Raw genomic sequence first — 10,699 nt, forward strand, 5'->3', positions numbered from 1 at the left:
CAAGCTTCGACGCATGCGCATGTTGGCAATATTCACGAGACCAGTCCACAGACGGGTTTGTTGTGCAACTCTGAATCAAGACCAATCGGTCTAAATTATCACTAGTATATAATTTTAACTGTATAATAACACCAGGAACACAGAGGGGTAAATTCAATTAGCTGCGAGGCAGTAGGTGGGAAGGTTGTCACTGTAACAGTGTAGAAACGCTGGCAACGGCAACTGAACTCACCCCCCTCACAGCCCAATTTCGCCCCGGACTCGTATTTTTTTTTACGCAGCCCAACAGGCTGAAAAGAAAATGCCACCAGTTTGGAGCTACTGGAAGTGCAGCAAATAGCCGCACTTTCCCGCTGGATGAAGTGCCTCGCAGCTAATTGAATCAACCCCAAAAAGTCCTCCTTGTTTGGAGTTCTGACTCCTCCTCAGGTGGAGAGGTTTTTACTGTATTTATTGTCTGGCCTGAGTAGTGTTCCAAAAAGAGCCGGGAACAGAATGAACCACCAACTGGTCAAACAATACCACTAACATATGTGCCATTTCTAGTAGAAGAATACATGTGCAAGACTTTAATAATATCTATATTCTGTTTTCAGTGACCTTGACAGAATCTTTATGTCTATATTTCTATAGCCACTTGCTGCTGGTCAAAGGTCAGAACTACACAATTACACATATTTTTAACATGAGCGAAGGCGTCTACGTAGGCCCTGCCAGAGTTTGTTTTATATATATATATATATATATATATATATATATACTTAGCTATTTAATACATTTTGATTAGCACAGAAATGTTACAATTAAAATAATTGCTGACTTAAAAACTTTTTGTGTATTTTTTATCCACACTCAAAATCTATAATAAAAAAAAATATATATTTAATTTAATTAAAACATTATGCCTCAAGTCCAGTGTAAATTCCTGAAATCTACATATGTACATTATAGGGACTGCATGTATGTAATTGCTGCAAAGTCCCAGACTGAATACTATTAAATATAATGTCATTAGAAATGGTCAAGGGCAACAATAAAGCATGTAACCAGCAGGTCACCTATGTGTCCGCCCTGCTGTAATCAATGCAAGACTCACATTCATTTAATTAATAAGTAACTTAATCAATCCTCATAAGCCCTTCTAAAATCTTGCAAAAAATTCCAATAATCATGAAAATCGAGTTTTGTGACCAGTCGACAAAATGACTCCACATTTCACTGCAAACCGTATAATTCTCTCTGCATTTTTAACACTTGAGTGCATATAGCATTTACATACAATGGAACATTTCAGGTAGATATGCAGCTTCAAAACCTCTTGAGTATTAGACTGCGTTACAATAAGCAAAACTGTAACAAATATATGTATATATATAAAGCTTGCTTCAAAATAGACTGCAGCTGTAGAATTCTGCAAAGCACATTTATATTGACAGCACTTGCATTTACACAGCAAATAATAAAGAAACTCGGTTTTACCCATATTATGTGTATGTGTATATATATATATATGTGTAAATATGTGTATGTATGTATATATATATATATATATATATATATATATATGTATATATGTAAATATGTGTGTATCTATATCTACATATATATATATATATATATATATATATATATATAATTATATATATATATATTTCAATAAAGATTGCAAACGTATCAGCTCTCTGCTACGTTTGTGCACTTCTGCCAGTTAAAGTGAAAGTCCCAGTACTCCGATCTATTGTAAACCAGTAAGAACTGTCCCCACCCCCACACTGTCAAAAAGCTGCTTGAGGTTGGAGTCTCTGCCCCGCTGTTATTTCCATATGTCACTTTTTGACAGCAACGTGGACTTGTGTGAAGTGTCGCAAGTCAGCGCAGTCGCATATGATCGCAGTCGCAGCAGTATCGCCTAACAGACGCAACAGCAGCCCAGCCAGCCACGAAAGGTGGCACCTGACAGCTCTCCCTGGTACAGCCTGCAACAAGTGTGCCCCGGTCAGCCCCTGAGTGTGCAAGCTGCAGTCCTGAGTGTGCAAGCTACAGGAACAAATGCATCACCAGTCTCACATTTATTGCAATGCACAATACACAGGACACACGTATTGTCTATAAAACAAAAATTACATTTGACAAAAAAATAAAAAATAATAATAATAATCAGAAACTACCTTTTTTTTCTTCGTCTTTTAAACTTAATTTCCAACAGGAGTTACTTTCATGGGGGGTGACATTTGTAATAAATAAAGATATCCGTATGCAGTATATCACAGGGAGCTAGCACTCAGCTGCTGCAGGGGGAACTGTGTATTTTGGCCATGCAGATCATTCTCTCCCCTTCTGCCAAGCAATCTCGAAACCAAAGCCAGTTCCTGAAGTTTGATGTAAGGAGCCCGGCAATTGGTGTGTGCCTGGCCTGCCCTTCATTGGTTACTGTACTCAGCCCCAGGATTGGCCTCTCTGCAGTTGCTGTCTGTCTGTATATGTGTTTTCTCCTCCTGTCAGTTTGTGATAATGTTGCCTCATGATTGGTTAATTTAATTATCTTTCATGTCAATTTTTTATCTGTTTCGAAACTGCAATGTGGGAGGTGATCATTCAATCAGGAAGCAAAACAAAAAAAATAAAAATTCATATTAAAGCTCTGGAATGAAGAGGCTACAGCTTTTATAATGTGAAGTCAATATCAACTGCAGACTTTGTTGTGCTGAAGTGTTATAGTGTTCAGGGATAGTTGCTAATTTCCAGAGACAGTCCTGTGTTTTAAAGATTTTTCTCTATACATTTGTAACCTGGGCAGGAAATAGTTATGTGGTCGACAATACGTCAACAGTATTATGCTGATGGGAGAATGTCGACACGTTGTTTAAATCATTTAAACCGTGTCGGCATTATAACTTTAAATATGATGCTTTACAATCATGTTTAAAGTTATAATGCCGACACAGTTAAATTGCTTTAAACAACATTACAAGTGTGTCGGCATTATCCCGTCTGCATAATGCTGGCAACATATTGGGTGTCAACGGCATTAATGTCGACCAAACACATGTGTTCCGCCTGAATCTTATTTTCTGCAATAAAATGTGAATGCATAATAAATTCCCTCTTCTTGTGTGTGTTAAATATGGCTCTGACCATCTGCTTGTTCTATATGCTTTAGAAGTTAATGTTAATGAGCAGTAATTAAAATGTAAAACCACTATGTCTTAATGTAACTTCAGTCAAGATGACATAGTGGGTATTGCAGCGTTTCAGAGATCGCCAAGATGCTGTTTTTATGAGCTGTATTTTGAAATTCTGGCAAATATTCTATGGTTGCCTTATTTGTACTCTCCCAATGAGACAATTAGTGAACAGTTGTACTTGAGGATATATGCACAAATATATAATTTTCTGTATTGTAATTGCTATTTTTTTATTTGATAAATATCACTTTTAAAAGCCAGGGCTTATTGCCCTTTAATTTGCATTCAGCAACACAAATCTAAACATGCACATGTCACTGCTGATAAAATGAGTGACAGCATCTATTTTGGGGTTGCAGTAATATTGATGGAAACACAGCCTATATCAGTTCACTAGGAAATAGTAATTCATGAGGTCTGTTATGGCTAATATTCATGAGACATGACTTGATACTATGAATACCCCTAAATTGCTAGAGAGAATTAATCGCTGTCCAGACAATAATTGTGGTTCCAAAGCACAAAAATTCTTATTGCATTCAAAAAGAAAGGTACACGCTTTGATCTATCACAATTAGCGCAAAGACAATTAAATACAAAAGGTACAGCCAATACATACGCAAGCGCTCTGAATCCAGATTCCCGACATCAAACGTGAAGCCTCCGTCATAAGAAAGAAAGAAGATGACTGACTACAGGCCTGAGAGCGCTTGAATATATAGTGGACAACACAATAGGAACGAGCTGGCATAATTTCATTGGTTCTTGTTCTTGTCATTCTGGTACGATGCAGGTCATAGGACAGTTCATATGGTGACAACAGGGATGTGGTCCATCCTTCCAGACGAGATAACACTACATACAAAGTACATATTCTAACCAATAATTCCCTATAATCCATAACCACCGAACGTAAAATGTGACTCCTTCGCCGATAGATTCAGATATCTGGAATTAAACAGGGTGTCAGTATGATACCAAACATAACATGTCTACTAAGTTCTATACCTTACATATCATATATGTACATTTTACACCATAGTGATTAGCTAACAAAATCTCTAATATTACGCTCAATGCTAGGGAACCATTTATATGTATGCTTGCATAAAGTAATGTGAGATATTTACAGGAATTCATCAGTGTGCGTTGTAAGTCTGAACGCAGCGCAAACATGCGCTGCGTGTATGTGTCGTGCATATAGCTCACAGTGTTATATAGCGCACACAGAAAATTACACTACTAAGACTAACGTTGATCACCCATATTCAATGAAAAGGGTGATTGGTGCTAACCATAATCATTATACTTATAAAAAATGTATAGAGACTCTTTAGCCAAAATCACAGCTTTACAGAGACAATCTAGATCACTATGCAAGTTTCCTATAGTATAACTTCCACTCAGACCTAGTGTCCATATCCGTTCACATATATATAATTTAATCATAAAATAGAATAAACTCACAGACAGCAAAATATAGGGTATACAGAGCAACTCTCCCTAATTATGTAAAAACGACACAATGTCTATACTTTCGTTAAGACCCCTAGGGGCAAGGGTATCCAATGAGTAAATCCAATAAGATTCTCTTTTTGAGAGTTCTAATTCCCTATCTCTCTCCATATGGTCTAATTTTATATGCTCTAGAGCTGAAAACTTGAAGCTTCTACAATCTGACCCATGCACTTCTTTGAAATGTCTGGGTAGACTGTGAATGCGGATTTTATTCCTAATATTTCTCAAGTGCTCTTGGATGCGTATTTTCAGACATCTCTTCATTTTCCCTATATAAACTTTGTTACATCCACATGTGATTTTATATATTACAAATTCTGTATCACAAGTTATTCTATCCTTAATCGTGTATTCATTCCCTTGTCATAAATCCAATAAAAGGGTGATTTGTCCATAAATTTACAGCAAATACACTTCCTACATGGAAAGCAACCCCTGCTAAAAGGAAGAAATCCAGAATTAATAAAACTAATTTGTTGTCTATTCTTAGATCTTAATTTGCTAGGTGCTAGGATACTCTTCATATTTCTAGCCTTTTTTAACACAAGTTTAGGTTTCTGTGGAAGAATAGGGCCTAATATTGGATCCTTCAATAATATATTCCAGTGCCTATTCAATTCATTTCTTATAGATTTATTTTCTCGATTGAACTGAGCAATAAAAGATCTATAATTAGAAAACCTTTCATCAGGGATCTTTGTTCTTTCTATTAACAGCTCATCTCTATCTAAACTAAGAGCTCTCGTGGTTGCTTTTTCTATTTCCTCCTTCTTATAGCCTCTTTCACTAAATCTATCTTTCAGCATTTTCGACTGTTGATGGAATTTAGCTATATTGTTACAGTTCTTTATCAGCCTTAAGAATTGGGCATAGGGTACATTTTTAATCCATGCTGGAAAATGGCAACTAGAAGCTGGAATATAACTATTAGCATCCACGTTTTTAAAATGTGTACTCGTATTTATTAGCTGATCGGGCTTACTTTCCAGTACGACATCAAGGTAATCAATACTAGTGCTACTCTGTTTAAATGTAAAATCCAAATTATATTCATTTTTATTAATATAAGTTATAAAGTCCTTAATACTATCGTCGTCACCTTTCCAAATAAGAACTAGATAGTCAATATAACGACTATATAAAATAATATTGTTCTTATCAAATTCAGAATTAAAAATATACTGGTCCTCCCATTGTCCCATTAATAAATTAGCATATGAGGGCGCCACCTTTGTACCCATTGCCGTACCTTGCTTTTGTATAAAAAACTCGTTTTCGAATACGAAAAAATTATGTTCAAGAATAAACCTTATTCCATTCAAAATAAATCCTCTCTCTATATCATCCATACTTGAAACATTACAAAGGGTCTTATTAACTGCTCGATTCCTACTGATAACGCGAGGTGTTTTGGATATTGTTTTTAAACCTTACTTATTATAAGAAGAAATGGAATAATTCACATCAATACCAACTTTAAAAAAAATGACAATGTTTTACTTCAAAAGCAAATCAATTCTACATGTATTATGGTATTATTGTCAAAGCAGACTTACAATCCAAAAAAAACATTAGTTCAGCAACAGTTACAAAATGACTATTTGCAATGCCTAGCATAGACTCCCAAGGTGACAGTCAGCCCTGTTTATACTTACAGCCCAGCGCCCCGCGACTCTCTCGACCTATGATCTCTCCTGCTCAACCCGACTGAACGACCCCTCCCCTTTTTGATCAATCTTTTATACTTTTTCCTCTCTGCTACTGACATATTCTAAAATGACGAATATTAATTAATTAATTCAATATTCATGCGCACTAAATATTTCACTAATTATATATTTTAATCATAACAAAAACCTATAATCTCCTTTCTATGTTCTCAAAATACTGGTGACCGCATATAGGCCAAGGCTATCCTGATTAGCTCCCTCCTTGTTTAGCCAGATATGAGACCTACTGTCTCCTAGTCTGTTCATACTCAACTAACCCATTATTCTGTCTTGCTAGAGAAGAAATGGTTTTGATCAGTTCTAATTTATACCTATTTCTGTAATAACATTTATACCTTTAGATTATACAATATTAAACAATAATAACTGTTGCTTCAGACACACACCTGCCTACTTTAGAGAGAAGGTAGACCTCATCTCTAGGCCTGAGGCCATTCGACACATGTCGGTCCTCCGCAACTTACAACTAATATATATTCTGAATCATTTCTATGTACTCTTAATTGCAATGAAAATAATGAAAGACATAAGCATGCATATATTCGTGAATTGCTAAAGGAATATGTACGGTCACATATTCCGGCGTTATCAGTTCCATCCTCATGAAATTTGAGGGGTCATAACTCCGAAAAAAGTTCATATCTCTGAAGAAAGTTCATATCTCTCATAGATTGTATCGTCTGATTTCTTCTTAATGCACTGGAACATCTTCTTGAAGCATTTCACTAATATATAGAAAATCAACAACATTATCATGACAAAAAATATTAATCTTCCCGATGGGTGCATAATGCCGCCAAACCAATTTTCAACCCATGCGAACTAGGTACTGGGGTTCAACCAGGTGAACCAACTGTCGGGAATCGTACCATCATGTTTATTCAGAAAATTCATTTTTAACCTGAGTAATTTCATTTAACCTTTATTTTATGTCTTCTGCTTCAGAAGAATTTGTGATGTATGTACAACACTTTAACTATTATACTGTTTGCAATGTGACACAATATCCAAAGTTACAGCTGTAAGGTAGTGTGTGCTGCATTTTAATTCAGTGTTTATTTGCTTGAAACTCTCTTACCACAATGTCTGCGATATTGTTTATTAATTCCCTATGTACCAAATGTTGTTATGTTACCAAATCCTAAACCAACCTTATAACTTTGGGACAGTGTAAAGAAGTGCTTTTACTTTTCCATATACCATTTGTATTTCTATTTACCATTCTTACACAGTAATTATTTCATATGTTTCTTTTAGATTTTCTGTTGTGTTACCTTTGCATCAGGTAGCAATGTTCTTATATGACCCTTTTCAAAAGAATTCACCGGTAACCATCAATAAGCCTTATGCCCACACATATAATATAACCCCCGTGGTAGTGTCATGGTTTATTAGACAATGTGTTAGAAAAGCATTATAAGGAACATTACAACGGGCACCCTTTTCATCCACGCTTTCTTCTTGCTTGTTCCATTCTGCGATATGATGACTGTATGTTTTATTGTACCCCAACATTCCTTCTGTTATTACACAGTTTATTAATGCACTCACATATAATTTTTTTATTAGGTTTTTGTGTATTTAATAATTTCTAAAAGATCCCCAAACAAGTTTGATTCAGTAAGATCCTCCTTGTAAGATTGTGATACAAACACTGGTTCCCAAATAAATACCTTCAGCTCCTGTACCATTTTGTTAATAGACATGATGTTGTCCTGATCATACCTTGGATACCTTGCTAATTTTAAATGTAGGGAACCTGTGACATTATAAGGTTCAAGTGTGTGAGTTTCACATAGTGAGTGAAATGTTGTTTGATTTGAGTGCAATGAGATAGACATTAGCACAACATTCCCTGAATGACATGGTGACTACATACCCAACAATCAACTTTATTGTTCTTTCTATAAGCTCATGATAAGTGTCCAGGGAAGAAGTGTCAGTTTGTATAGAGATGCTTTCTTTGCACCATTGTATACCCCTTTTCTGAATTTAAACCACAGTATTTACATATACACCTTGGAATTGTGAGGCAACCCTTCACACCTTTGCCATACTGTAATGGCTCTTTTTTCCCCGATACTTCATCAGATGTATCTTGTACGTAGTACCAGTATGAGACCTTATTTACCTGTATTTTGTTATTTTAATGTATTTTCTTTTCAACCATTTTAAGAATTTTTTTCCCTTGGTCTTTTGACCATCCTCTGATGCGTACCTATACCTGGGAGTATCAGTAGTAGAATGAGTGTGCGTCTTTTCTGACTCTTAATGTGATTAAAACCATATCCCTTATGATCATGAGTTTTAAAATAGGAGTGGAGTCTACCAATATGACCCCGGCAGTACCCCTAGGATAACACTCCACACCGTCCTCATCAGTCACCAGTCCTTGTCATCTCCTATTCACTATAAAAAAAAAAAAAATGGAAAAAAAATAACTTTCCCAATCAATGGATACACTGAGACTTGATCACCAATAGCCATCTTTCCTTTTCTTTGTTCACAACCCACAGAACACTACTAATAATGTCCCCGATTCTGTGAACCTTATCTTGGCCTGAACTGTGACTTTGATCAGGCCCATCATCAAATAAGTTTATTAGATTTAAATCACAGTCAATGTCTTTATCTGCGTCTTCTTTGGCTTTAACTGACCTCACCGCCAGGTCGGCAACCTTCTTGCAGTGAGATTTTGTGAATCAAATTGTCCTTTTCAGCCACATCAAGGTTGTTAGCAGAACCTGGAACGGGCCTTGCCATCGATCTATGAGACAACCAGAACATAAGAAATTTCTCACCATTACATAGTCTCCAGACTGGACTCCATGACAAGGTTCTTCTGGGAGTCTCTTCATAAGCTTTCCTTCAGATGCTGTGAGAATTGTATAACATAGTCTGTAGTTAAATCATATAACAGTGACAAGTCTGTTGCTGGACTTACAATAAGGATAGGCAGTTTTCAAAAATAAATAAATAAATAAATAAATAGCTCATAAGGCACAGGTTAAGTGATCGCTTTGGAGTGGTGTGGATGCTATACAAAACTAGAGGTAAAAGCCCCCAGTCAACTCATGGTAGTCTCCATACCCACCTTATCTAACTTGTACTCAATGTTAGTATTTACACATTCAATTTTGAGGTTTTTTTTAATAAACCCATATATTGACATATTGCTTGTAAAATACCTTCCCTGTAAAATGTGTACCTCTGTCACCTTCAACAACACATGGGATACGATATTATATCTGGAAACATAAATAACTGCACAATTTCTTAGCTGTGAATGATGCTGCACATGATGTAGGATTTCTGTGACAACATCCAGAAACTGTGAAGTCCTCACAAACAATAAATGGCCATATAAACACAAGGTATCCAGGACACTGAACCTGCTAATGATAGTGAGATTAGTTGCAGGAAGGACACAAATATCAGTAATAATCATCAATTGTATCAGCTGAATCAGATCTAACAGTTCACTTCTGGGGAATAGTCATAAACAAATTGTTGAATAGAATAAACAGGCATAACTATAACAGTAAGCTTAGACATTTAAGTTAGCTTCAGAGACAATAGTCTGTGAGGTACAAATCTTGGAATGATTATTAATTAAAATAAGCAAACATAGAGAAAGCAATAAGCATAAGCGTTACATGAACATTGTCATCACCAGAGACAGGAGCCTCTGGGGTTCAAATCTTGAAAAAAATAATAAATCAGCATTGTCATCACCAGAGACGGGAGTCTCTGGGGTTCAAATCTTGGAAAAAAATAAAAAAACAAAATAAAAAACAAAAAAAGGGGGGTCAGCTGGGCCAGCTGTGAGAGCCGGGGGCGCTGCCGGGGCTGCTGGCTGACTGCCACCCCGTTCCACCTCCTGTTGCCATATTGCCAGACATTGCAAATACTTAACCCTATTCTTCACCAACCTAGTCAAAATAATTGCTGCTTTCAAAGCTTCCAGAACATATTGGTTAAATGTGCCAGCCATGGGGAAATGACCAGAGGTCCATTCAGTCATCCCACTCCACCCTGCAACAAACCTCACACTCTCATCTCCGTACTTGTCTTTCATAACTGCATACATACTGGTCATTCCTAATCACATATATATATATTTTTTTAAATGACTACCCTCTTAACTCTTGGCAACTCACTCGATGCCATATTAAAAAAAATGTCTTTCTCTCGCTCTGCTGCAAAAATAAAACTGCATTTTTTTTTTCAAACAGCCAATCTCTATGACCTTGAAACGGGAACACT

General features: G+C 36.2%; 1 protein-coding gene across 1 annotated transcript in view; it reads right to left on the minus strand.

Moving 5' to 3' along the window:
• The window catches only part of TRERF1 (transcriptional regulating factor 1), a 164,340-nt gene extending 162,089 nt beyond the window's left edge, over positions 1-2,251 (minus strand). Inside the window, exon 1 of the mRNA XM_088477531.1 lies at positions 2,169-2,251. The gene's annotated coding sequence lies outside the window, so the exon portion shown is untranslated. The remainder of the gene's footprint in view (positions 1-2,168) is intronic.
• Between the last annotated feature and the right edge of the window lie 8,448 nt (positions 2,252-10,699).

The sequence above is a fragment of the Taudactylus pleione genome, unplaced genomic scaffold (genome assembly GCF_031769625.1).
Source record: "Taudactylus pleione unplaced genomic scaffold, aTauple2 ptg000201l, whole genome shotgun sequence".
Classification (NCBI taxonomy): domain Eukaryota; kingdom Metazoa; phylum Chordata; class Amphibia; order Anura; family Myobatrachidae; genus Taudactylus; species Taudactylus pleione.